Consider the following 27,545-nt stretch of genomic DNA (forward strand, 5'->3'; position numbering starts at 1 on the left):
CCATTGTGTGAACATACCATAATTTATTTATCCACTCTACTGTTGATGGGCATTTGGGTGGTTTCCAGTTTGGAGCTATGACAGAAAGTGTTAAAATAGCCTGTTTTTAATATTTTAAACAATCATTTGAGAAGACAGATGCTTCTCAATCATTTGAGGAAGGAAATAATTGTGCATTCATATCTTTATTTAATAAATATTTATTAAGCGCCTACTGTGTCCTAGAATGACCTTTTCCTTCCCTCTCCTAAGCTTAGCTTTAAGACTAGGTGACATCCTCTCTCTTATAGAAAGTCTTTAGCAATTGCTCCCAACTCACAGTGACATCCACCCTCCTCTGAAGCCCCAAAGTAGGTCTTCCAAGGACACACAGTAGACATTGAGTTTCCATGGCTGGCCTTGCTCCTGCCCCTTCTCTGCACTCATTTTCAGGTGGGCACTCCTAAGAAGCAGGCACTGAGTCTCATGTTTCTCTGCTTTCTATGACACCATGCACAGCATTAAGCACATCACAAAACTTACCAAATAAGCATCGAATTTAACCAGATCTCAGCTATGGGAAGGTGGTGCAAATCCATGAAGACACTCATTCTCTACCATATCCTGGAGGAAAAGATTTATGCAAAACATGGAAAAAACTTATGCAGAACATGGGCAAAACCCATGGACAGCAATGGATGGGGAAATGCATTATGTTAGACTTGAAGGCCAAAATGAATAGATTCTAGAGCATGAGCTGCTGTGGTTTATCTTCACGTCTCTCTCCACTAGTTGGTGTAAATAATCAGAAATGGTTTGGTAGACAGGGAAGTTTTGGATAGAGGGAAAATTTCAGCACCATGGATAGATAATCCCATTGGCGGCTCTGAGAACTACAGCGAAGTCTTACAGCAGGGTTTTAAAGTGTCTCATCGGAGTTTCAGAAAGATTCACATTCCACTTCCATTTTCCCACAGACTCCCACTAACCTCTAAATCCCATCCAGTGAGATTGGAAAAATAAAGTCTTTAAGGCCGGATAGATTTGGCGTTCAAATTCCAACGCTATCACTTGTTAGTGTCACTTTGGGAAAATTACTTAATCTCTCTGAACCCGAATTTCATTTATTTATAAATGGTGATTATAATGCTTTTTCATTTCAGATATATTTTTTCAGGCCAAAAACTTGCATTTTGTTCTTTTTGTAGTTTCTGTTTGTTTTGCTTTGTTTTTGTTTTGCTGGCATTCGTTCTGTTTACGTTCATTGGGGGCACACTTCTTTACGTCCTGGAACACAGTTCTAAGAGCTGCTTTAAAAATATTTGTTCACTAGCTGCAAACTCTGGGTCATTTTAGGGCCAGTCTCCACTGATTGTCTCCTCTGTGTCGTGTTTTCCTGTTTCTTTCTGTGTAAAGCAATTTTGGATTATATCCTGAATATTGTGCGTGATAAAGTTATAGAGCACAGACCTTGGATTCTCTATGTTGTTATAAAGAGTATTGGGGCTTTTTATTTGTTTGTTTACTTAAGTAGGTAACTGGACTAAACTCTCAATGGACAGTTGTCACTCCTTTAGTGGACTTTAGTGGGAATTTCCGTTCAGTTCCTTTAGGCTTAGCTGGGCAACTTGGCATCCATCCTGTACGTGCATTGGTTCAGGGGTCGACCAGATATTTGGGCAGAGTTCACACACAGAATCTGGGGTTCCCTTCTCCGGTTCACTCTTTCCTGAGTTTCCTCCTTCATTTCCCAGCTGGCACAGTTGCCTTGAAATCTATTCTCTTGTTCTTCAAATCAGTGTGGCCGCAGGTTTCTATCCAGATTATAGCCATCCCACAGGAGGACTGGGGTTTGCCCTCAGGCTAAACTTGTAAAAACTGAGAAATTCACCCAGTGCCCTTCCTTTCTTCCAAGAGTCAATAACTTCCCCATCCCCCAACTCTGGAATCTACCTTCTTTGGCTGCTCTCCTCCTGGTAACTATTCTTCAATATCTCGCTCAGAGTTTATAGCTGTTATCTGTGAGATGGTTGGTTTTTTAAGAGCTGCTCAGCCAGGATCAGAAGCAGAAAATCCTCTAATACCTCTCTGAAGAGCTGTGTTGAGGATTTTATGAGATAACATCTATAAAACGCTCATAGTAGATGCTCAATAAACGTTGCCTCCCCAAGTTGAGAAACTGCACTTCTCAAGCCTCGGTTTTTATGCCTGAAGTCATCATTCCATAAGTATATGGTGCTTTGTTCTTTTTGAAGCCCTTTCATCTATATTGTATTATTCTACTCTTGTGAAATCCCTAAGGGATCTGCAGGGTGGGCGTTATTCCTCCTCTTTATAGGAGTGAAATCTAAGGTTCAGAGGAGTTATGGGACTAGCCCAAGGTCACACAGTTAATCAGGGGTGAAGGCTGGACCAGTCTCCATGTTTTCTGATACCTCCTTCCATCAACATCTGCTGGCCCTGAGGATCAGCAAACAGCATGCATTAGCAAACCCAGACAGCCTAGGGGGAGGGCTGTACACGCACACCCCAGAGGTGGATTTCTACAGAGGAAGCCGGGGGATGTGTATGGGATGTGTCTTCCTAAATCCAGCCTCATCCCAAACGTGGGAGTCCTACAGACTGGAAGTCAAGCTCTGATGGGTCTGAGCACCCTGGCGAGTCTACGCTAAGTGCCTCTAGGATCCTGAATTTATCATGAGCCCGGGCCGGAGCGGTGTGTTGTCACAGCATAGGCACTGCCACCTGGGATCCAACGAATTGTGTGCCTGGGGTATTAAACCCAGTTTCCTAACCTGTTAAATGGGGGGAAATATCACCATTGCCAGTTTTATGCATTGACTGTGGACACGAAGGTAATGTGAAGACTGTAAGAGTGCCTTGTAAACCAGCCTGTGCCTGTGAGATGGTGTGTCTGTCGGGCAGCGTTGCCGTGGTCCGTAGGTCGCCAGCCACTCAGAGAGACACGGGAGTCTTCCCTCACTGCAACACAGCGATCTGGGTCCGAGTGTCTGAGGTGAACCCGCTCAAGAGGAAGTCCAGCCAGGACACTGGTTTCAAGTCCTTGCTGTTCCACTTCCTAGCTGTGCACTTTAGGGCAAATCACTTCTCTGAACCTCAGTTTCCCTATCTGAAAAATGAGAAGAATAATGATAATGGCACGAATGGTAAATAACTCATAAGGTTTTTATGAGGATTAAATGTGATTATGTATGTTAAGTGCTTGGCATAGCATCAGGCAGATGGTAAGAATCTAATAAATAATAGCTAATAATAAACATGGCAAATGTTACCTGTGGGTGCAGTTGCCTACAGAGGCTCTGAGCAGGCTGCCCAGCGCCATGCAAAACAGAGACAGCAGGCTGGCCTCCCACGTCCAGGGTTGTCCATGTCCTGCCGTGTAGCCTGTGACCCCAGGACATTTGCTCCCCATCTCTGGACCTCAGTGCCTCGTCTGAAGCGTGAGGGGGTTGGCTAGATCCTCTCCTCCAGCTTCCACATTCTGTTGTTGAGCTGATTCTAGCCCCTCTTAGGCACAGCAAGAGATGCAGAGAAGATGGAGGGGTTGACAAACTCGGGCCCTGCCCCGGGCCTAGGTCTGCAGGGACGGGAAGGCATCCAGACTGTGCTGAGCCCAAGAAATGTGGCCCGGGTGGTGTGGGCTGCAGGAAAGCCCACCGGAGGGATAGAGTTCCCACATGGAAGGGGAGAGGGCATGACTGAAGAAACACAGAGCAAACCCCAGCCGGGCCGAGGGAGCTGGAGGCCCCAGAGTGGAAGCTGGAATTTCATCCACAAATCAGGCTGGCTCAGGCCGCCTCCCAGAGTCCCTCCCCGACGTCCTCTTCTGCTGGAAACAGGTTTCAGTTCCATCCTGGAGTGAGCTAATTCCTGGGCCTGGCCCCACAAGGCCTTGCATAGCGCATCCGTCTCCCTTCCCCTCCTCTCTCCTCCAGCTAGAGGTAGTCAGGCTGAAGTTCGACCCCAGGTTTGCCACATACTGCTCTGTGACCTTGGACAATTGTCCTAGCCAGCCTGGGCTACTTAGCAAAATACCGTAGACTAAGTGGCTTAAACAACCAGCGTTTATTTCTCAAAGTTCTGGAGGCTGAGAAGTCCAAGATCAGGTTGCCAGCAGAGCCAGTGTCTGGTGAGGACCTCCTTCCTGGTTTGCAGAAGGCTACCTTCTCCTTGTATCCTCTTGCCTCTAATAAGGGCCCTTAATCCTTTCATGAGGGCTCCAATCTTGTGACCTAATTACCTCCTAAAGACCCACCTCCTTCTACCATCACACTGGGGGTTAGGGTTTCAGCATCTGAATCTGGGGACACAAACATTTGGCCCATAACAACAGGTCACTCTGCACCTCAGTTCCCACACCTCTGAAGGAGGGATAACAATCCACTGTCATAAAGGTTTAATAAAACAATGTATTTAAAAAAGTGTGTGAGCCGGGCATACAGTTACATGTCCTCTAGCTGACCCCTCCCAGACCCTCCCCACTCCCAGTCATTCCAGACTCCCCGGGGGTGTTGTAGTTAGAAGCCTGATGTAGTTAGAAGCCTGAGGCCATCTAGTCACTCACTGCAGACCTCATGCATTTCTTCATTTACTCAAAATAAAGTGAAGGGGCATCTACCCTGGGCCAAACCCCGGCTAGATCAGAGCTGTTCAAAGTTTAATGTGCACGCAAATTACCTATATCTTATTTAAACGCAGACGTTGATTCTCTAGGTCTGGGGTGAGGCCCGAGATTGTGCATTTCTTCTTTTTTTTTTTTTTAAGATTTTATTTTTTTCCTTTTTCTCCCCAAAGCCCCCCGGTACATAGTTGTATATTCTTCGTTGTGGGTCCTTCTAGTTGTGACATGTGGGACGCCGCCTCAGTGTGGTTTGATGAGCAGTGCCATGTCCATGCCCAGGATTCAAACCAACGAAACACTGGGCCGCCTGCAGCGGAGTGCGCGAACTTAACCACTCGGCCATGGGGCCAGCCCCTGTGCGTTTCTAACAAGGTTCTCAGGGGATGCTGATGCTGCCGGTCCGTGGACCACACTTTGAGTAGCAAGAGGCTAGACACTAGAGCTCCCATTCTGAGTGAGGTGTGTCCCTGCCCTCTCAGAGCTCAGCGTCTGCTGGGAGACAGGAGGCAGTGGATGCTCAGTGGATGAGCACGCCATGCTCACAGAGGGCGTAGGCACTGTAGGGGAAGTGGGAGAGTCCCCGCACCCCTTCCCCTAAGGTTCTGGCTGGTCAAGTAATTAAAAAGGCAGGTTAGCAGGAGAAAATGAAACAAAGTTTAATAACAAGTACACATGGGAGAAACTCGGGAAAAACTGAGCGACCCAGCCGTCTGGCCGAGGCCGCCTCTTCTCACATCTTCGTCCACAGACAAGGAGGACTTTGAGGATAGTGATTTGGTATGTCAGAGGGGAGGAAGACAATTCACATGGAGATGAAATGCAAATGTTTGTTAAACAGGTTTTGCTGGGCCAAAAAAATGGGTTTCTTGGTGTCTTTCTATCACACCTATTTTACATTATTCTATAGCTATCACATGCTATGAGCTCCTTCCTGGAACAGGCCTTCTGTGTTAAATTCTTTTAGGCAGTTTGCGGGGGAAGGGCGAATGTTCTTCCTAAGTCTTCTGAGCCTTTATTGTATTCAGCTCGAATACTCTGCATATCACAGTAGCACATCTTGGGGTGGCCGGCCCTGAACCCCGTCAGCACCTACCCGACCTTCAGAAGTCTTGGAGGGCTTCCTGGAAAAGGTGACATGTGGATTCCTGAAGGATTCTTCTGAGGAGTCAGGTCGCGGGGAGAAGGGAGGAGAGGGGAGGGATGATGGTCGCAGAGAGCAGAGCTGGTGGGAAGGCCCTCAGGCCTGTGCTGGACGGGCTGAGAGCGTTCCTCACGCCCGACTGAAAAGCTGCACAGAGGCGCAGAGAGAGGAGGTGGCAGAGAGGGCAGGGCCGGACCATGAAGGGCCTGGAAGCCGGACATCTGGGCTCAGTTTGGTGGCAGACAGGGAACCTTTCAAGGATTTTGAGCAAAGAGGTGTCACGGTCAGATTTAGACAGCTTTAGATTGCAGATTTAGGCAGCTCCCTCTGGCTGCTGTGAAGAGAATGGCCCTCAGGGACATCCCAGGCTGAACTATGGCGGGAGGAGAAGGGAACACCCCACTTTTAAAGGCATTACACAGTCCCCTCCTTCCTGCTACTTTCCCCACCATCTCCACCTCCATGGCTGGTAATACTCACCCCAGCCCAGGAGCTTTGAGCCGGCGACTAAACAGAATGCAAGAGCCTTGAGGCCACCTCTACCCCAGCCAAGCTCTCGGGGCACCAAAACCCCAGCCGAGGTCTTAGAGAGGATGGGAAAAAGAAACAGCAGTCCGCTCAACCACATGCTCCCGCCCCGGGCCTCCCAAGCTCCAGGAAGCACAAGAAGCAAAGAGAAGACCCTCCCAGAGTGCCAGGCTCAAAGGGCCTGCCATCCACCGAGGGAGAGCATCTCAGATTTGCCACTGGAATGGAGGAAGGGGCAGAATTTAGGGCAAGGAGGAAATGGTTCTACCCGTGCTAGCGAGACATCTAGAACTTAGACAACCAGGGGAGACTTGAGATCCTTCTGGAAGGCCTGAACTGCTGCACTGGCCACTCTCTACCTTGGGCACCTGGAGCACATTAACTGGAGGAGGAGAAGCGGCTGCCCTCTTGGGATTAGAACCCACCTTGGGAGGGTCCCACCTCATAGGGGTGCTCTTAGTGTAAGGGTTGTCACTGTGGGGGGAGTTGGGTTTGAGTCACTGCCTGCTTGTAATTTTTTATGTCACATACACAGCTAGAAGGTTGAGCTAAATGATGCTAAGACCAATGCACCCATCTATGGGGTCTGCAAAAACTCTCAGCTCCTTTGATGCTGGGTGCCTCGCCCGGTGGTACAAACAGATCTCTTATCTTTCTCCGCTCACTGTTCTGGTCTTGACCTCTTGCTTGGGTCTGTGAGTCTCAAGCCCCACCTGTGGGTCTACGGTCTCTTGTCTGGCACCAGAGGTGGTCCACGCAGTGAGGAGGGGGTGGCAAGGACACTGGGTTTGAAGGCAGATGACTGCTTGATTCCTGGTTCTGCCATTTGCTTGCCTCACCATGTAGAAAACGTTCTCAGATTCTCTGAGCCTCAGTTTCCGCATCTGTGAAATGGAGCTCAGACTTCTAGCTCCTTCACTGGTGGTTGTGGGCATTAACTGAGTACATGTGAAAATTCGGAAAGCCCTGTAAAATGATCACATCATTTGCCGGGGCCCCTCTCTGGTAGCCCCACATATGGGCACGATGGTGCATTTGGCTCAAGGCCACCTCACCCCAACCCCTGAATCTCCAGGTTGTTTCCCACACACTCTATTACACGGAGGGAAGAACACTCACTTTGGAGTTCAGGAGCCCTCTCTTCAGACCCCAGCCCTCGTACCAACTAGGCGACCTCAGATAAGTCACCTTACCTTCCAAGCCTCGGTTTTCTCATTTGAAACTTGAAACACTCCCTTATGGGATGGCTGTGAGAATAAACGAGATAATGTCTGCACACAGTAGGCACGCAACATCCTTCCGCCCTCTCCCCAAGCCAATAGTTAAGAACATATAAAGCCTCGTCTCCTTCAGAAAGCGCAGCCCTGGCGGGAACTGAACTCAACCCAAAATGCGACAAACACAGTCTCCCCTCTCCTTCTCTCTCCCCCTTGCTAAGGGACGTTCTGCCTCACGTTGCCCATGTCCTTCAGTTGTCTAGCCAATCAGCACACCGTTCGTGGCCCCCCCAGTGTGAGCAAGACAGAAGGTGGGGATGTGGGCAGGTGCACGTGGGACAGACTGTGAACTCAAGGATCTGAAAGTCTGTGTGGGCAGAGACCCAAGCACACGGAGCTGAAGTAGAAGCTGAGGGCTGTCCCCTGTCCCTGCACCTCCGTGGGGTTCCAGGTGTGACAGAGGCAAGGAATGCTGGATATCAGAGGAGAGAGAGTGCACTGAGGGCTGGAGAACCCGTGTGCATCACGGGCACCTGAGAACACGAGCCCGGGGGCTAGAAGGTGCTCACAGGTTGAGTATGAGGCTGGAAGTTGGGGACCCAGGGGTGGGGAGACATGACTCCAGCCCTGGCCACTCTCCTTGCCGAGAGCCACCAGTCAGTGCTCCTCATCTCTAGCCTCAGGTGTGAGGGACTAACTGGTATCAAGCTACGTAGAGAAGTTTGGGGAGAAACAGGCAGACCTGGGGTCAAGCCCCAACTCTGACACGTCACCTCTGAGGCCCCGGGCAAATCAACTGAGCTATCAGCGTCCTGTTTTCCTCCTGGGTGTCATGGGAAAGGAATGCCTGGTCCACTGTCTCCCAGGACTGCTGGGAGGGTCAGAGGGGAGAATGGTGAGAAGGCACAATGTAGAACGTGGACCTTTGTGTCTGGCTGGCTATTCTTTTTTTTGAGGAAGATTAGCCCTGAGCTAACTACTGCCAATCCTCCTCTTTTTGCTGAGGAAGACTGGACCTGAGCTAACATCCGTGCCCATTTTTCTCTATTTTATACGTGGGACGCCTACCACAGCATGGCTTTTGCCAAGTGGTCCCATGTCTGCACCAGGGATCTGAATCGGCAAACCCCGGGCTGCCGAGAAGCAGAACGTGCGAACTTAACAGCTGCACCACCAGGCCAGCCCCTGGCTGGCTAATCTGAAGACGCTGCGTGGGACTCCTCCACCCACCGGAGGCCAGAGTAGGTGAGGCCCCAGATTTCGGGGAGTAGGTATGGATGCAGAGGGGACAACAGGGCCAGTGTCCTTCCCAGGCTGGGACAAGGGCAACCTCAATAAGGGCCAGAGCCGCAGTTTCCAGCGGACAAAATCCACAAACCTGACTCCTTGCTCTGAGGGCTCCGGCCCTGACAGGGGCAAGAGGAAACCTCCGGCCTGGAATGAATCAGCTCAGTATCACCCATCTGCCAGGCCCCAAATACCTCTCCCCCTCCCGCCTTCATCCCCACTGTCCTGAACCTTTCTCTCCTCCCCTGACACTGAGCTCCACTTCCGGTCCCTGGTGTCCCAGGCTCGGGTCCCTGGTGTCCCAGGCTCGGTGGCCTGGCCTGACCAACAGCCAGAAGCCTCAGCAGCCGTCATGGAGCTGCCAGGAGAGGGTGGGCTAGTCCTCCTCCCCTCCTCCCTCCACCCTTCCTCCCTCTTCCCCTTCTCCCCCCTCCCCTCCTCCTCCCTCCCCTCCTCCTCCTTCCTTTCACCTCCCTCCCCTCCTCCCCTCCCCTCCTCCCCCCTCCTCCACCTCCCCCCTCTTGCCCGCCTTCCCTGAGACCTGTCACGGGGACTTTCAGTGTTTCTTCGCTCATCTGCTTGATAATTAAGCGTCCTTGTCCTCAGTCCCTTCCTAATCTATCCACTGTGAGTCATTAGAGGATAATTGGACAGGACTGAAGAACCTTGACAGCTCCAAGCCGGACTCCAAGGCCCTCTCCATGGGCTCCACAGCCTCCTTCCCTGGGGCTCCAAGCCACGGTGTCAGCGCACGCCACCTCCTCCTGCCGTCCTTCCTCTCTCTCACTCACTCTGTTTACAGCTGTATACCCCCCCAATTCTACAGCAAGACTGTGAGCGGGGACCTCAAGTTACACAGCGCTGTGTCCCCATTCCCAGCCTTCTCCCTGGCAGACACTAGGTGCTCAGCACACATTTGCTGAATGAATGAATGGATGGATGGATGAATGAATTTCACAGATGAATACTTCCTATTTCATCCAACAGTTTCAATCAAAGTGTTTGCTGGAGCCTGTGACCAGGGGTGATAGTCATAATATGTAAGAACCAGAGCTGAAGCAGACGTCCTGAGGTCCCTGTGGGCCAGGCATTAACCTTTTGTCTTCTGGATGATGGAGAGGTGCAGGAGATCCTGAAGGAGGGTCCTTATCAGCAGGTGATGCTCACAGAGCTCTGGGAAGTAATGATTTAGCAGCTGAGGTGGAAGAATTCCAGCAACAGGATACTGATGCGTCCTGGCTGAATGTCAGATCTGAATGAATGAGTGAGCGAATGAGTGAATGAATCACTCCATCTCTAGGTTGCTCTGGGTCCTGCCTCTGTCTGCCCCGCCCCCCTCCTCCCATCCCGCCTCTCTTCCGTTCCTGTAATGGGGTTGGGAAGGTTATTTCCCCGAGAAAAACCCCGAGGAGCTGCTCCTGGAGTCGGCAGGAAGAGTGTGGGCCCACCCATGGCTGCAGGTGGCCCCACGGAGCCCAGGCGGCCTCACCACTTCACGTCCTGTGCCCAACGCCAGGACACAGAGGGGCCACCGGGCCAGCAGCTGCGTGCACGACACCCAGCTCTCTCCCTGGGAGTCAGGACTCCGGGAGCCTCCACCACCCCAACCCTGGCCTGCTGTGTCTCCCAGAGCAAAGTGTTTGCTCTCTAAGCATCAGTTTTGCCGAATGGAAAATGAGTTCTCTGCTCCAGCTCTGAAAAATCTGTGAAGATCAACAAACCAGAAGCCCAGGGGGCCGATCTTAGACTTGGTTGCCCATCAAGGAGCTCACTGCCTTATCGGGAGGGACAATCTGGTGTTCACCCCTGTGATCCGGGCCTCCCAGTCTCAGATCAGCGGCCACAGGAGGCCTCTTGCTTTCCCAAGGTTCCCCTTGCTTCTTGGACAAAAAGAGGTCACCTATGGAAACAAAATGTCTTTAGAGACATTATCTTATTGACATTATTCTCAACAAGTGGATGAGGCAACCGTGGTCACCCCCACTTGATGGATGGAGAGACAAAGGCTCAGGAGAGCGAAGAGGGCACCCCAAGATTCCACACTCGTCAGGATGACCCCAGGTCTGCCTGACTCTGTTCATAGTGCAGACGTCAATGCTTAAGAAAAGAGTTCGCAGTCTATCTGTCCCCACTTTTGCTCCCTCCGCTCACCCCTGCCTGGTCCCCCGACACACCGAGCTTCAGTGGGTGCCTCTGCTGGGCTCCAGGCATCTAGGGACACGTGTGGTGCTGGCTGAGGCAGCCCCTTGGCCTGGGGGCTCTGGCTGGGGCCAATCTGGCTTAGTTGGGAGATGAACCAAGTGGTAGAGCCTTGAGGCCAGTGGACTGAGCCCTGGGAAGCCAGCCATGGTGACAACGGAGGAGGCAGGGTCAGGTCCTCAGAATGGGAGTGGACAGGCCCACTGATCCTTTCGCAGGGCTCTCTTAGGTTCCCTGGGCTGGGATTTGGGAGCATGAGGTGTCAAGTGACAGGCACTGGGAGAGTTCTGGGCAGGCAATAAGCAGCTGGACCCAGCCAAAGGGCAGCGTTTCTATCCCTGGGAAGACCAGCCAGAGCCCGTCATGGGTGCGGTTCTGGGAGAACCACCTCTCCCTAAATCTGAGGTGTTGGGTGGGAAGTAGGGCTTGAGAAGTCTGAGCTGAGCAGGGCTAGAATTCCCCTGTCCAGCCTCAGTTTCCTTTGGGTGCCCCCAGCTTGAGATCAGATCCCCCCGGAGTCTGTGGCTGAGGTGACCCCAGGTAGACAGGTTAGGGAAGCTGGCATGTCATGGCAGGCGTATAAAGATGGCCGGGTCACACATCAGAAAGAACAAACACAGCCTCACCTGTTCCAGTCGCAGGAACGGTGATTGGAGGAACACCAAGGAGCTTCTCCAGCTCCGAATGCCACCTGCCTCTCTGTCCCCCTGCCAGGAATGGCACTGTGGTCCACACGATGAGGACCAAGGCTACCCCAGGGAGAGAAGCCCAAGACGTCCTGGCCTACATACCAATCTATATCATCCTCCGGGAAGCATGGGACGTCCTGACCTTATCCGACTGATTCCTATCCAAAGTTATAGGACCACCCGACAACCAGACTCCTCCTGCACTGATACCATTTTAGCAACTTTTTTTACATGATCTTTCCTTTGTCTTGTAAGGAAATAACTCATATACCTACGCCTTGTAAGTTTAGCCCTAACCCTCAAGCCATGTTTGCAGCTCTTCACTGCCCGTGGGTCCTGTCCCCATGCTATTGTCTGAATAAAGGAGCACTACTGCCAGACCTTGAGACTCCAAGAAATCTTCCTTTCGACTCCTCGGCTCGCCACGCCCACGTCACACACATTCCTGGGAGAGACTCTTCCTCATTGACGAGGTCACTCTTAGAAAGAGGCCACGCCCTAAACCCTGTTCATGATCAGATTAGCTGAACCACACACTTGCGGATGAAGCCCGGAAACACCAGATGGGGAAGGCGGTCGCGGGAGGAAGAGGAGAGAGGAATCACCAAGAAGCAAACAGAAGGTAGGGATGGACTGCATTCAGCTTCATGTGTTCCTCATAACAACTCTGCGAGGTGGGAGTTATTTCACTTGTTTTAAAGCCAAGGAAAATGCAGTTCAGAAAGGTGAATTGGCTTCCCAAGATGACAGGTGATGGAGACCGTGCGAACGCCACCTAAGAGGCTCCTTGTTTCGACTCCTTGCAAGGCAGTCAGTGTGCACGAACCTCCTTGTGTGGGGTGTATTCTCCTCAGATTCTTTAGAGTCTTGCCCACACCTAATTCAACAGCAATTTTTTAGCAACCTTCCCAAAACATTAAATTAATTACCAGAGAAGCATAACTCTTCTGCACTCATATTTAATTGGCTTACGTTACACTTGATTAAATTATCCACCTGTGGTGACAAGAGCCACCGACATAAACAGGTTTGGGAACACACGTAACGTGGGCCAATGAGAAAAGAGTTGTCCGATGGCCAGGCGCTCCGAGGGCCACCAGCTGTCGCTGGCAGGTTTTACAGAGGGAATAGAGAGGTGGTTAACCTAGACGTCAGTTAAGCGGGGTTAATTAAAAGAATTTCCTTGTGGCAGGATTTGAACCCTGGTCTGTCAGCTCTGAAGTTCAGGTTCTTTCCACTACACTACATGCCCCCACCCCCACACACACTGCCAGCTGTGTGCTTTTGCCCAGAGCTAGCCCTGCAGGGACTCCACTCATAGGAATTAGCTTTGTGATTTCTATGTAGCCCCTGGCTCCCCTTGTCCTCACCCCATAATGCTCCCTAAGGGCATCTTCCAAGAAAAGGGAGAGCCCCTGGATGGATGGGGCTGGTAGAGGCCAAGAGAGTCTGAGACGGCTGGGAAGCCAGCTTTGACCTCCAAGTCACGTCTTCAGGCAGGACCCCCCCACCCCCCTGCACACCACAGGCCAGAAGGAAGCCCCCCTACTCCCTGGAGCCAGCCCATGCCTCGCTGTCTGGATCCACCAGTGGGGGAATCCATACCCACCCCATGATGTAGCTGGGGGGTAGGATGAAATGGCACAGAACTGCGCACATAGGAAGAACCTGAAAACATCATTTCCTCTCCCGCGCGTCCCACTTTCTTTAGAGAAGCAGACACCTAGACTTTCAGAACGGGAGGGGATCTTGCAGAAGAGCATTTAGTCCACTATTTTCCAAACTATGTTGCAGGGACCATTCCTTCCTGGCATGACAATGGCAGTGTGAGAAAAAAGGGCCATCAAGGAAGTTTGGGAAACATGTGGTCAGACACCGTTCAACAGGTTTCCCTGCTCCGGAGATTTCCGGAGCCTGTGACATATGTTGGAGGATCACAGGATGTTCTCCCAAACTTCTTTTGCCCAGGACACCTTCCAGGAATAGTCTTCTAAGGAGTCCTCTTTGTAAACCCCTGATTGGGTCCATTCCTCTCATCTTCCTGGGGAGTTGAATGAGGCTCTGAAAATGGGAGGAATTTGCCTAAAGGTGCCCAGCCACCGAATCGGACGTGCATCCTCAGTGACCTCTTTCTACCCTGGAGCCCCTCCTCCCCAGCCCAGTCGCTTTTCCCACCCCGCCGAAGATGGGCAAAGAGGAGGACCAGCAGGGGCAAACGGGATGGTCAGGGCTACGGCCTGAGTGGCCTCTGCCAATGCTCAGGACCCGAGGGCTGAGGGGTCCCCAGGAACCCAGAGGATGGGGGCACCGCTGGAGGAGTTTGCTTCTCCTGGGTCAGGATATCGCGCAGGAAACCCGCCCCACCCGCAGGCAGACCCCCGTGGGCCTCTGCACACGCGTCAACCTTGCCCAGGGTTGTCTATCCCAGGGCCTCTTCTCTGCCTGGCCAAAGGCTACAGAAAGATAGCTAGGGTCAGTCGTCTCTCTAGGGCTGGGAAATTTTGCCCTAGCTGCCCCTGTTCTTGGTGGCAGTGTGGAGGGGAGCTGTTTCCCCTCCTGGAGCTGAGGTTTCATGAGCATTCCGGATGGGGAGAGGAGAGGAAGAAGAGGGTCAGGGTCCTGCTCACAGGGGCTTCCTGGCAAAGTTGCCCCCCCCCGTCTGTCTGACTCTCTGAACCGTGGCTCCCCGTGGTGGTGGCAAGAGATGACTCCCAGGTGGTGCTGGGGCAGGGACCTCAAGTGGCAAAGCCAGCGTCGCCTGCCCCATCACCTGTTCACCTGCACACTCCAGGGCTGCTCCTATCTCAGCCCCTCTGTCCCCAGCTCTGAGCCCGAGCGTTTCAGATGGTGCCCCTGTGCCTCCTGGCTTCCCGGCACCCTCGCTCCACTCCCTCCAGCCCGTCTCCCTCCATGACAGCATCAGGTCCATACCGGTGCTCACCGACAGGACACGCCACTGCTGCGGCTCACAGACTCACATGCCTGGGGCCTCGGGTCGCCCATGCACCCCTACGCTCACCCTCCAGGACTTCAGTCCCCCGACTTCAGGCATTATCTCCCTGGGTCCCTTTTACCCCGCCCTCACTCCTCCATGTCCCACTCTCCATTTCCAGGGAATAGAACAACTGCCAACACGGTGCAGGACCAATAGTTGCCATGGCTTACGTAAAAGCGTTGCTATAATGGTGGCACTCCAGCCGTCACTGACCACGAGGGAAAGAACTCAGTGGCCTGCCACCCAAGAGTCCTCCAGAGGTTGCTCCCTTTCTGCCTCTTCCAGGAAGCTGCCCCTGTCCTTTCCTCCCCCTCCGCCCTGACCCTGGCTCAGAGGCCCCTCTTCGTGCTCCCAGAGGCCCTGCCTCCCTCCATCCAAGCACTTGTCCCATTATTGGAACTCTGGATGCTCGCCTGCCTCCCCTGCTTGGCTGGGATCTCCAGAGCAAGCTAAGCCTTCTTCATCCTCACCTCCCAGCTCTTCACGCAGAGGGCTGATGTCCCACGCGCTGTCGCTGTTTGGACATCTCGACCAAACAAAGGAGTGCATCTTTTTTCAAATAACCTTACAGGCAGTCGGGAGGGCAAAAATAAGTCTCCCTAAAGGGCACAGAGATGAGACATGTGCAGAGAAGGCCCAGGAGGGGACGACATTGGCTGGACGAGCTGGTCCGAGACTCTGAAACTCAATGTTCCAATTCACTTTGGCAACCCCTGGCTGCTTGTCGTGCCAGAGAAGTTATTGACATAGAAATTGAAATTGAAATTGAGTTAGGAGAGGGGAGGGAGGCCGCGAGAGCCATGCAAATCAGGGCGAGGGAGATGGGGACGTTCCTATTCTGGGAAGCACTTCATCACCCTAAGTTCCCAGCTCCTCTTTATTCAGAACCTGTTGCGGCTCATGGGCCTTTCAACCTTCTCCAGCTCCAAGGCCGTGGGCCTGCCCTTCAGGCCACTTAGTCTAACCTCCCTCGTGACGACAGTTCTGCTTTTGAGCACCTACTGTCTGCCAGCCCCGGGTAAAGGGCTTTACATGGATTAGTGAGAGCAGCCGTCATCCTAAACGTCGGCCCAGATTGACCACCCCAGTCTTACTGGCCGCACTCCTCACTCAGGAATGCCCGCCACAGCAGCCCCTGACAGGTGGGTGGCCAGCCCATAATTGAACCACTCCAATGACAGAGACATTACCACCTTGCTAACAGCCCATTTTGTTTGTTGGACAGGCCCATGTTGCAAAGGCGCTTCCCGGGCGCAAGCGTGCCTCTCCATCGGTTGCCATGGGTACAGTCCCTCCGCCTCCACCAGGAGCCCCCACAGGGGACACTTCTGTCTGCGGTCAGGGAGACAGACAGACGGTGCTTTGAGGTGAGACGGATGGTGCTCCGGGCTGGCCTCTGGGGTTGGAGAGACCTTGAGTGACTCCGTCTCAGAGAAGACAACCCAACTGTCAATCCTCTGTGTGCGCACGTGTTCCATCTCCCATACGTGTGCTCCCGTCTGTCACTCTCTCGCACTCTCGTTTATCACCTCTCTGTCACTCAGACCTCATAAAATGGAGCCCAGGTGCAAGAGAGTCAGCTGCAATCAGAGCCGTGGGAAGGCAGAGCACGGGCAGACTGACAGACAGACAGGAATTCAGGCGGGCTTCTGCAGAAATGAGTGCAGCGGACAGGAACCACTCCAGCCGTCTTTCCCTGAGGACCAGTGGACAGACAGTCAGGCCAGAAAGACAGAGAGCCAGACACTGAGTAGGAAGGGAGTCAAGCAGAACCACAGACAGGGAACAGATGGCAGGTGCCTCTGCTTGGGAAACGGGCCTCATGTCCTTGAGGTGCCGAGCCGCTCTCCTGGCCTCTGAGCCGTGCTTGGCCGAGAAGTTCCTGAGGAGAAATCTGAGTCCCGTGGGGAAAAACACACTTCCCTCACACCCCCGCAGGACCAGATCCCCCACCCAGGTGAACAACCTCAGTGCCCCCTCGTCCCACCCTCTCCACCCTCCCAGAGGCAGCCTCCCACCCCCACCCTGTGAACCACTCACCACAAAGCCAGGGAAGCGGCCAGAATAGGAGTCTACATCTCCTTCTAGAAGCTTCCACAGTTTTGGCCACTGGAAGTGTATTCTCTAAAAGAGGAGGGGAAAAAAAGAAACGAGAGAGATTTGATGTTCCCCCAGCACCTGTAATGAGCAGGCCCTGAGCCAACCCATCACACTTACCATCTCTCTTAATCACACTTCCACTCTCGCAGGTATTACTGGCCCATTTGAGGGCATGGAGTGTCAGAGAAGTGAAATGACTTATGCAAAGCCCTTCAGCTAACAAGGGCGGAGGTGGGATTTGAACCTGGGTCTGCGAGACATCAGGCTCACACTCTTCTCTCCACTCCCAGCGCCATCTCCAGAGGACGCCCACGTGCGTGGATTCCCTCTGTTTTCTTGGGAGAATGAGTCGGTCATGAGAAGACTGGGGTGATTTATGTCCTGAAGGAAGTTCCCACTGGAAGAAGCTGTGAATTGGTCCAGAAATAGCAGATGATGTCACCCAGGGCATCCCCCCTCCCTGAGCCCTTGGCATCGTCCTCGCGGGACCGTCACCAGAATTGATGCACCAACAATTACGGAATTGGATTTGCCCTTTCCTGGCTCGGCCCGCTCAGACGTCATCCCTGGTGCCCAGGAAACACCTGTCTCTTTGCCCGGCTCCCTCATCACCACGTGCGCCCTCCTCCCCCTCCCAGCCCGGGAACAGCAGGAGGCAATATTGCATTCCGGCCGCGTTGGGCCATCCATGCATCACCCAGCACAATGCAGTTTCCATCCCGATCCACTTGCCCTGGCCTTCCTTTCCCATCACACTTCCCAACCTGTTTCTCATCCTCCTGGTGCCTAACTTCCTAACTTTTTTTTCTTTTTTCACTTTATAGCCTCACGTCTCACTCAGACCCAATGCTCGGCACTCTAGCTGGAGCTTTTGCTTCCTGCCTGACCTTGACCTAGATTCTTCCTCTGGCTGGGCTGTCATTGGTTGTGTAGGATAAAGGCCATGATGTGCTGGAGCCACTCCACTCCTACCGGCTCACAGGAGCTGATGTGCACATCTCTTTCTACCCCCGCATTCAGTGGCTTCACGCTCGTGGATTGAAATCAGTCATGGTGGAAGTGTTTACACCAGAGGAATTGGCAGACACTGCAAGGCAAGGCTTTGATCCTGCAGGGAGTGAGTTGTTAAACATTTACCAGCACATCTAAGACCAGCCACAGGACTCCACACACATCAGCAGAGTGGAGAGCAGTCCCACTGTCTTCACCCTAAACCCATGATTGGGATCCAGATGAGACAGCCTGAGCCCCATTCTACACAGGGAAAAACTGAGGCTAAGGAGGGTCCACCCCAAGGTCATCTAGTGGGTCAAGAGCAGGGCCAGGAGTGGGGCTCTGTGGCCTGGGCAAGGCCTCTCATCCCCTCTCCAGGCTGCCTGCAGAGCAAGTAGGGGCATGCCTCTGGGTTCAGGTCCCAGGACTGGCAGGATCAATGTGGCTTTGACGCAGGTCGGAGCATTTACGGGGTTCCTCGCTGGAACGGCGCAGGCCCAGCTTTGGCATGGTGGGGAGGGGTCCAATTCTGTCCTGCCACCAGTATCAAGGGCTCCACCCACAGAACCCTCTTACCCATCTGCTAAAGAAACAATCAGAAAAGATTTGCATTGCCCCTCCGGGTCAAGGTGGTTGCTGTGAAATCTAAGAGCTCAAGAGCAAGAGTGGGAGACAGTGTGGGAATGGCAAGGCCTAAGAAGACAGACGCAGCCCGTGCCACCATGTCCCATGTGAAGTGTCCTTGCCAAGCTGAGGTGTGGTGGCAGGAGATGCAGAGAGGGAATGAAAGTGAATGGGAGCCTGGGTCTTGGGGCTGTAGGAAGATTTGTCTGCCTGACTTGTTCCTGCAGTCTGAGAACAAGATTTATCAGTACTGTCTCCCTCTGGAGCTTGGGCATGGTGTGCAAACACACACACACACGCACACACGCATGCACGAGCGGAATCAAAGCCTCGTGCTTCCTGGGGCAGGCATGCACATCCCTCCAGAGACAGACAAAAATCATACACCCCGAGGCACAGTGGCAAATGGACCCACACACGCACACATGCACCTGACTGTGTACGCTCAGAGAAAGAAAACTTCCCTTGGAGCTGCCCTCACACATGCACACACACAGAGAATGCTTTGCTCTTAACCAGCTCTTATTAGCAACCAAGTTGAGGCTGCCCATGCCCCTGGATTCTGCTGCGACCCCTCCCTGGGCCCCTGGCTTCCAGTCCCCATGCACTCCAGTCCAGCCTCCATGCAGGAGCCACATGACTCTGACCTGGACCCTCTCCCATCTCGCTACCTCCAGTATTAAGAGCTCAGGCTGGCGTCCAAAGCCCTGAAGAATCTGGCCCCTTCCACCTTCGTGGCTGTCCCCCCATCCCTCCGTCCATCCGTCCCCCATCCCTCCCCTCACCTCTCACCATTCCTGCACTATCTTCCCTCCAGCTCCCTCCAGTCAAATCCTCTTCAAGGTTATGAAGACCACTTCTTCAGTGACACCTTCGGAGAGGCCCCAGATAGAGTGGTCACCTGGCCCTGAGCAAAACCATCCCCTTGTCTGGCCTTCTTTGGGGGTCCTTGGCTACGTTGAGCTTGTATGAGAGAGACAGGTGACCACGCCTCCCCTCGGCCACTGCACTACAGGCTCCCACGGCACATTCCTGTCTGTCTGAGGTGCTGGCACACACGAGGGCCTCAGGAAAGGTTTGTAGGCAGGTGGGTCGGGCCATTGTCCCTTCTCGGTCACCTCCTCCCTTGCCTTCTCCTTTCTCTCTTCTTTTTGATGGATCTGACTCTCTCCGCTGGAGAAGGCTTTCTGGAGGTGAAGGTCCGCCCCCCTGCTGGAAGGATTTGGGAAGGCAGGCGCCCCATGGCCAGGGAGCAACCCTCAGACTAGAGGGAGCGTCCAGGGGCCACTAAGTCCCTTCTTTCTGTGTTCAAGCACATGGTCACCAGCAGGTCTCAGAGACAAATACACACTCCCCCACTTCCCTCCCAACCACCTGCAGAACTCTCTGGAAAGCTTCGCTGTTGCAACAATTTCACTCGTGCTCGACTTCGGAAGATAGAAAATTGTAGTGTTGGGAGGGACTTCAGCCAGTCTCCTATCTCACCGGGAGTCAGACCCTCTTCCCAGGCCGTGCCGGCTCCTGGAATGTCTCCAGGGATGGAGAGCTCCTTCCTTCCAAGGCTGGACACCTCCCATTGCTAGAAAGCTCTCCTGGCTTCCTTGGGACACTTCGCTGACCCGGCTCAACCCTCTGAGGCCACAGCAGTCTCCATCCTCCTCCAGGACAGGCCTCTGGATATTTTGAGAGAGTAACACAGCCGTGTGTGTCCACTCAGCCATTCCCCCTACGACATGGCTTCCACGCCTTTGCCCTTCTCTGCACACCAGTCCGTTGGCCACACCTTTCTCAGTGCAGCGATCAGAACCAGCCCTGCCACAGGGACCAGCCTCCCCGCCTACCCTGACTCAGCCCCGCGGGAGCTCGCAGCCCCTCCTGCCTGCCTCCAGCTCTCGTCCTAACCCCCTCACTTGCTGATGTCTCATGGTCCTTCTTTCCATTTCCAAGTGGCCCCCAAGGGAGGTGGTGACCTCGCATCCTGGCAGGGAAGCACCTCTCACCCCGGTACAAGAGTACTGGTTTGGACTAAGGCAGACCACGATTCGTGGGCTCAGCCCCTGACCCTGTGCGAGCTGAGGCACTCCACTGCTCTGAGTCCATCTCCCTTCTGAAAGGAGGACATCACCCCTTCCTTGCTGTGGGATTCAGGGCATGGTGACCTAAAGTCTGCAAGACAGGGCCCAGCCCAGGCGTTCATTAAACATGGCCCCACTCCGTCCTTCCCACCGGGGGGCCCAGCGATGCCAGCTTCCCTCCGACGCCGGGAGGAACAAATTGAGCCAGCATCTGTGCAACCCTCCATCAAGTGCTCTGCTAAAAGCAAGATTCATAATGTCTAATGTGTTTCTTTCATCTGCTAATTTAATAATTCTTCTAAAAAATGAGCTCATTTGGACCACAATTTGCTTCCCAGAGGCCTAACGCCTCCTATTGCTCACGACTTCATTAGCTCCCAGACACACACATTTTCCCCGGCCCTTGTTTTTAAGAAAGCAAGGCTGCTTGTGATCAATTGTAATGGTCCCGGCTCCTCCCCCATCTCCCTCCCCACGCCGCCTCTCCTGAGGAGGATCGGGGCACAGGGGCTGAATTCTGGTTTCTCCTTGCCTCTCCAGGAGGGCCAGTGGGCTCCAGGTACAAGAGCTCAGCTGAGTGTAAGGTGGGCTTTCCTCACAGACTGTGCATTCCTGTAACAGCAGAACATGCTGTGCTACAGGTACTGAGTTTCCTGGGACTGGAGATACCACACACAAGGTGACCAACTATATGTTAGAGATGCTTTTGGGCAATGTAGTCTCCTTTTTTTTTTTGCTGAGGAAGATTGGCCCTGAGCTAACATCTGTGCCAGTCTTCCTTTATTTTATGTAGGATGCCACCACAGCATGGCTTGTTGAGTGGTGGGTAGATCCACACCCAGGATCCTAACTGGTGAACCCTAGGCCACCAAAGCCAAATGCACGAACTTAACCACTACACCAATGGGCCAGCCCCTCCTATTTTTTTAAGTTATATTTTTTCAGAGTATCTCTTAACTTTTTTACTTTTTCTCCCACTACGTTCTCCATCACTTTCTCAGCTCTAGTCTCACTAGCCTTGGGCAACAGAATTTTTAACCTGGCGCCCCTGGATCCCTAGGGGACTGATGCATCAGATTCAAGGGGTCATTGATCCTCACGTAAGTGAATGCAAAATGTTCTATGTGTGTGCATATACCCAATTTCAAAGCTTTTTATCAAACTCTCAAAGGTGTCTCTAATCCAAAAAAGACTAGGAGCCAATGCTACGAAACAGAGGTAGGCAAACTTTTCTGTAAAGAGCCAGATACGACATCCTGTAGCCTTTGAGGACCATACGATGCCAACCACTCAACTCTGTTGCTCTTCTCCAAAAGTGGCTGCGAGTAATTCACCAACGAACGGACGCAGCTGTGTTGCAATAAAACTTTATTCAAACAAAGAGGCACCCGGCAGGATTCGTCCACGGGCAGTAGTTTGTTGACTCCTGCTGTAGAAGGAATTCTGGTTTTGAGTGGAAGCTTACACTCAGTGCCCCTTCAGAGGCTCTCCAATTCATTCATTCCTTTACTCATGCATTCACTCAATTTATTCCATAAATGTATGCCGAGACCCTGCCATGTGCTAGGCCCCCTGCTCAGCACAGCAGATAGAAAAAGGAATAAGACGCCATAACTGCCATCTGGGGTTCCACAGCCTGGTTGCGGAGACCTGCAAGGAAACAACTGTCAGTGCCATAAGGAATGGGATGAAAATTCGTACAAGAGACGGTGGAGGCACAAAGGAGACCGCACAGGGAATAGGGGCGGGGCCTAGACAGAGGCTGAAGGGGTAGGAGATGCTTGAGCCACGGGAGGAATTTTCCAAGTAGGGAACTGGCAGGGCATCCCAGGCAGAGGGATCAGTGAGTGCAAAGGCACTGAGGCACAAGCCACGTTTGGGTGAGTGTAAGAAATGCAGCCTAGAACTAGAATGTGGGGTGCGGGTGGGTGTCAAAGAGAAAGGGCAGCTAGAGGGAAAGGCAGCATGAAGACATTCCACCAGGGGCCTTTCATCCCAAGCTAAGGGCTCCAGACTTCATTCTGAAGGCAGCGAGGGGCCATTAAAGGACTGGACTGCTGACAGCTGTGATTCTGGTGAAGCCGTCAATCATAAGTGAGCAGATATGTGTAATTTCTCCCTTTATCTCCCTTCTTCTGACTCTGTTACATTTGGTATTAACTCAAGTTTTGCTGCCCCAAGCCCTTTGATTTTCCTAATTCAAGTCAAACTGCACAAAGCCAGATTTGGTGAGGGGGGGATTTTCCTCCGAATGGTTGAAAAGCAAACCCATCTTACCAAAACAAAGGGGTCCAGTCTTCCCTAGCTCCCTCTCTTTTCCTTCTCTCCCTCTCTCTCTCTAATTTTTGGCTTTTAATTGACTGGATTGAGGAGCTCAGAACACGAATAGCACAATGTCACCAAGAAAATGTCTGTGAAAATTGAAATGAAACATTCCCATTAATAAGAGGACACAATCGTTGAGACAACATTAATGAACTCTGAAGACTTTGGGGCAAGTCGTTGGTTCTCCCCCAAGAATGGATCCATTTACAGAGGCTCCTAACCTTGCAGGGGCATGAGTGAAGGTAAAGGCAGGAACCAGAAACCAGGTAATTGCACTGGCCTGAGACTTTGTTGGGCAGCCCCAACTTCGAAGCAATAGGAAAAAATACAGCAACCACCAAGTGCAGCTACAGACCATACTGCCTCCTCTTTCCTTGGCTGGTCAGTTGCCCGCTTGGATCTAGGATGTCAAATCCTCATGTTATTTCATGCTTCACTGTTTCTTATGCAACTGTGGGCTCCATCAGGGCGGGGACTGTGTTCGTTTTATATTCCCAGTGCCCAGCATAGCCTGGCACATAGCTGGTGCTCAATTCGATTCACTTGCAGCCTACCTTCTCTCTTTCTCTTCCAGGGGCCAGTTTATGACTTTATGATCTTTAAAGGAGCACCACCCACAGGCTTGGAGCTCTGGGATGTGGGTCAGAGAAGATCTGGAACGTCAGCTGCCCCCCAGCCCTTTCAGCTCTCTATGGCTGACTCTTTAATCTCTCTCATTAGCACTGTTCACCAAGTATTTCCCTCTCTCTGTCTTCCTCACACGTGGGAAGATTGCATTTCCTGGTCCTCTGCTGTTGGAGGTACCATGTGAGTAGTCCTGGCCAAGGGGCCATGAGTAAGAGTGTGGCTTTCAGGCTGACTATTTAATTGCTGGTGTGAGACCTCAAAGTTCTCGTCTCTCCAACACAGTGACTGGGGATGTCAGATGGTGGCTGCTCCATCATCCGAGGTGCTTAAGCGACTGTGATGAGAAAAGTCTCACTGTCAGCCCCTGTAGGCACGTGCTGGAGGGAGGAAGTGTTGCTCTAAGCCACTGCGATTTGCACTTCTTTGTTACCATGGCATAACTGAGCCTTATCCTAACTTGTCATTTTCTCCCAATTCTTCTCCTTCTTTCCACTTAGCCCAGCAACCGAGATCCCCCCTCTTTCCTCGCTTTGCTATCTAACCAACTTTATCCTCTCTTTTCTGTTCAGTCATTCATTTGTTTAACAAATACTCACCAAGCATCCGCTCTGAGGAGACAGAATGTGAAGAACCAGAGAGACAGAGATGAACCAGACATGCCCTCAGGGTCTCACAGTCTGGTGGGCCCCGCCCTGGCTTGGGCAGTCTCTTCACTCCTGAGAAGTTCTGTCTCGGTCACTCTGACGCTCCCACCCCTGCCATCTGGTTTGTCTTTCGAGATGGAGGTCGAGGTCAGGAAGCTGCCTCTCCCCCGACCACAGCCCTCTGTCACCACCAGGGCCTCTGATTATCCCTGAGCCTCCCTTGGAAGAAGTTCCTTTACTGTGAGGTTGATGACCCAGGATCCCTGAGTTCCTGCACGGGAAAACCCTGGAACCCCACTGTGACACACCACACTGGAGTAGGGGATTCCTGCAAAGTCTGATTCTTTTATAGGTAAAGAAACCAAAACAGAAGAGAGCAAGGATGTGCCCAGGGTCACACAGTGCAAGGATCACAGAGTCAGGACTAGAATGAAGACCATTGTGCCCTTGAAAGAAAGAATTCCTGCCTTGGGCCTCAGTTTACCATCGGCACAATAAGACAATGGCCAAGGATGCCAGAAGAAGCTGTTTTTATCCATGGATAAAATGCCTGAAAACGGGAGCAGGAGTAGGGAGAGTGTGAGTGGGGGGCTAGTTTGGGGAACGAGGAACGTCTCATTTGAGGGAGAGGATAAAGCTGTACTGTCACTAACAAGAGGCAACATGAAGAAAAGACCTTGCCCACTGAAGCCATTCCCCTGCCTCTGAGCAGGTGAGTCTCTGCCCCTCCAGGCCAGCACCCCTCGACTTCATGCTCTCCCCTGGAAAAGACCCTTCCCCTCACCTGAAACAGACTTGGCACGTCTCCTACAGGTCTTGGGAGACTGTGGAGTCATCTCTTTTCACGGACCTTCAGCGCTGAGATGAGTCCTCTGTGCGTCTAGATGCAGGAGCGGAGGAAGGAGGGCAGTGAGGGCCAGGTCTGGGTATTTTGCCTTTCATATCTAACGTCCTCCTCGTGGTGGCCAGAGTCCTGGCTTGGGCACCCCTCCACCCTCTCCCCGGGCCCCTGCCTGCCCCTCCTACCTCCTATCCAGACAGGGGTAAAGTATAAGGCAAGGTGACCCTGTCCCCAGCGCTGAGGTGGATGGGGAGGCTGGAGACTAAGCAATTAGCACACAGCCGGGAGTAAAGGTGCCCAGGGAAATTTCCTGCAGAAGCCGAGCCTGGCAGACGGGAAGGCGCAGCAGGCACAGGGTGGAGAGGGGGCCGGGGCAGGCAAAGCCACAGGCAGCCTCCTGTGCACATTGCCTGCTTCTTCTTCTCTGGCAAGAAGCCACTGTGGTGGGGGCAGCAGAACCAGGGAGAGGGAAAGCGTGGGGTGCCGGTCAGAGAGGCATCCCCATGGGACACTGGGGCCCAGGCCCCGGGGAGAGGAGGCTCCCTCCAGGCCCTTTCTTGGGAGGGGGCAGCTACTTGAGTCCCTGAACTCCCAGCCAGGCAGCAGGACTCCGGATGGCTAAGGAGGAGGGTCTGAGGAGCTCAAGGCCTCTGAAGTCACAGCACACACTCAACACAGCAGCAACCAACAGGCACGCCACACAGCAGTGCACACCATGGACAGCGCCACAGCGGGCGCAGGGGGAAGGGAACCGAAGCGCCAACCCTCTAACCCCACCATTGGCTCCTCTGGGGACCAGCCACATCCTTAGGTGACCTAGGGGCTTTCCAAAAGTCGTCTCATTAACCTAAGAGAAGACACTTTTATGCTTTCATCACTTAGGAAATTACAAAGGTTTGGGACCTCCGTGCCAGAAACCAGCACAAAGATCAAATATATATTTCTTCTTATAAATCACAAGATCACAGAAATAAAAATGGGCAATGCCTGGTCTTTGCCCTCAGGCAGCTCATGGGCCAACTCAGCGTTCCCATCCCTGGTTATCTGATAGAATCCAGGGCCTGGAAGGGTTTTAAAACACCAGCACCCATCCCTAGAGATTCACCGTCAATTGATGGGAAATGGTGCCCAGGCAACCAGATTTTTAAAAAGCCCCCAGGTGATTGTAACGTGCAGTCAGAGCTGAGACCCACCCCTCCAGTGGAGAAATTAGACACACATCAAAAGACAGAATGGGATGTTTTTACAATAGATGCACACACAATACTAGTCACTAATAGTTACTGAGCCATGTTTTGTGTGCGTGACCAGCACTGTGCCAGGTCTTACGTTAGCATATTTAATCTTCCCCAAAACCCAGGAAGGGAGACCCCACGCCTCCCATTTTATAGATGAATAAATGAAGCTCAAAAGATCAAGTGACTTACTTAAGGCAAGACTTCTTTGAAAAGGTGGCACTTGTGCTGAACCTTGAAAGAAGATAGAATTTTGCCCTGGAGAGACAGAGAAATGGAAGCATGGGGTGTTCTCCACCCCGACTGGCCGTTAGAACCCATGACCTGGGAGGCTGCTAAAATCTGGGGGGTGTGGGTTGAGGGGCAGGAGTTTTGCTGACTGGGACGAAGCCTCCTGAAGGGTTTGAGCAGGAGCTCAGATCACAGAGCTGGTGGTGGGCACACTATGGGAAGAGAAGGTTTTAGGACAAATAAAGGGAGGGCTGCTTTCTCCAGCAGGTAGCAATTACGTGCCCCTTGTCATTATCCCCAGAGGTGGCAGGAATGAAAATAGAATGTCAAGATAGAACCAGAGAAACTAGACCCAGAAGGAGTTTGTGGGGAGGAAGTTTAGACTTCATCCTTAACTTTTTAAAACAGGGAAGTGAAAATCAGCCACTGTACCCGCTATTCAGAGGCAACAGAGCGTGGAAGGGAGAGCATGAACCGGGAGTCAGAGGCCAAGCTCCTCTCTCCTCTCTTCGCCTGGGCTTGGCCATCTGGAAAATGAGGGCAGGGGCCATTGTGCCTCTGGGTTTTCAAACTGAGTGCTGGAGAAGCAGCATCTCAGAGGGAGGCTGGGGGGGCGGTTATCGGGGCTCTCCATCCCCTGCTGGACAGGTGTCCTTCCCGCTGCTCTACATGTGGCTGCCAAGGAGAGGGTCGCTTGAACCAGAGGTTCTGTAGCTCAAACAGTCTGAAGGCACAGCGTTGACTCCTATGTCGCCTTTCTCTCCTAGAACCCCTGAAATGATAGCAAACCCTGAGGGGCTCAGGCAGCAGCACGTGGAGGTCAGAGTGACCCTGGAGCTGGAAACAAGGGGATTGAGTGGAAGGAAGTATAAACAGAAACCACTGCGAGCCCTAGGCTCTGTGCCCCCATGAGTCATGGAACTCCTCATCGCCATCTTTATGGGGAAAAAATTGCTCTGAGTAGAGGGGGAAAAAAGGCTTAAAATGCCAATATGACGTCCAATTGTAAGAGCAGGCGCCCCACTCGACCGTCTACACGCGAGTCCCCCCTCCACACGCTTCACCCCCAGATACGAAACTTCCCATCTGCTTTTTGGCACCACACACTTATTTGAGAAGATATCCCAAGGTGGAAAACTAAAAGCTCTGAGCCGTGTGGAAGGGCCGCTCCAG

The 27,545-nt window shown here is 52.7% G+C and overlaps 1 long non-coding RNA gene across 2 annotated transcripts; it reads right to left on the bottom strand.

Moving 5' to 3' along the window:
- Nucleotides 1-21,821: 21,821 nt before the first annotated feature.
- Nucleotides 21,822-27,147, bottom strand: LOC139040028 (uncharacterized). 2 transcript variants are annotated; one of them, XR_011493708.1, is made up of 4 exons: nucleotides 26,805-27,147; nucleotides 26,334-26,399; nucleotides 24,850-24,945; nucleotides 21,822-22,119 (listed from the first exon to the last, which is right to left on the bottom strand). It is a non-coding gene; the product is annotated as an uncharacterized lncRNA (long non-coding RNA). The 2 variants fall into 2 exon arrangements; XR_011493707.1 differs by lacking the exon at nucleotides 21,822-22,119 and having other exon boundaries at nucleotides 24,808-24,945; nucleotides 26,805-26,940.
- Nucleotides 27,148-27,545: the final 398 nt, after the last annotated feature.

The sequence above is a fragment of the Equus asinus genome, chromosome 13 (assembly GCF_041296235.1).
Source record: "Equus asinus isolate D_3611 breed Donkey chromosome 13, EquAss-T2T_v2, whole genome shotgun sequence".
In the NCBI taxonomy this organism is placed as follows: Eukaryota; Metazoa; Chordata; class Mammalia; order Perissodactyla; family Equidae; genus Equus; species Equus asinus.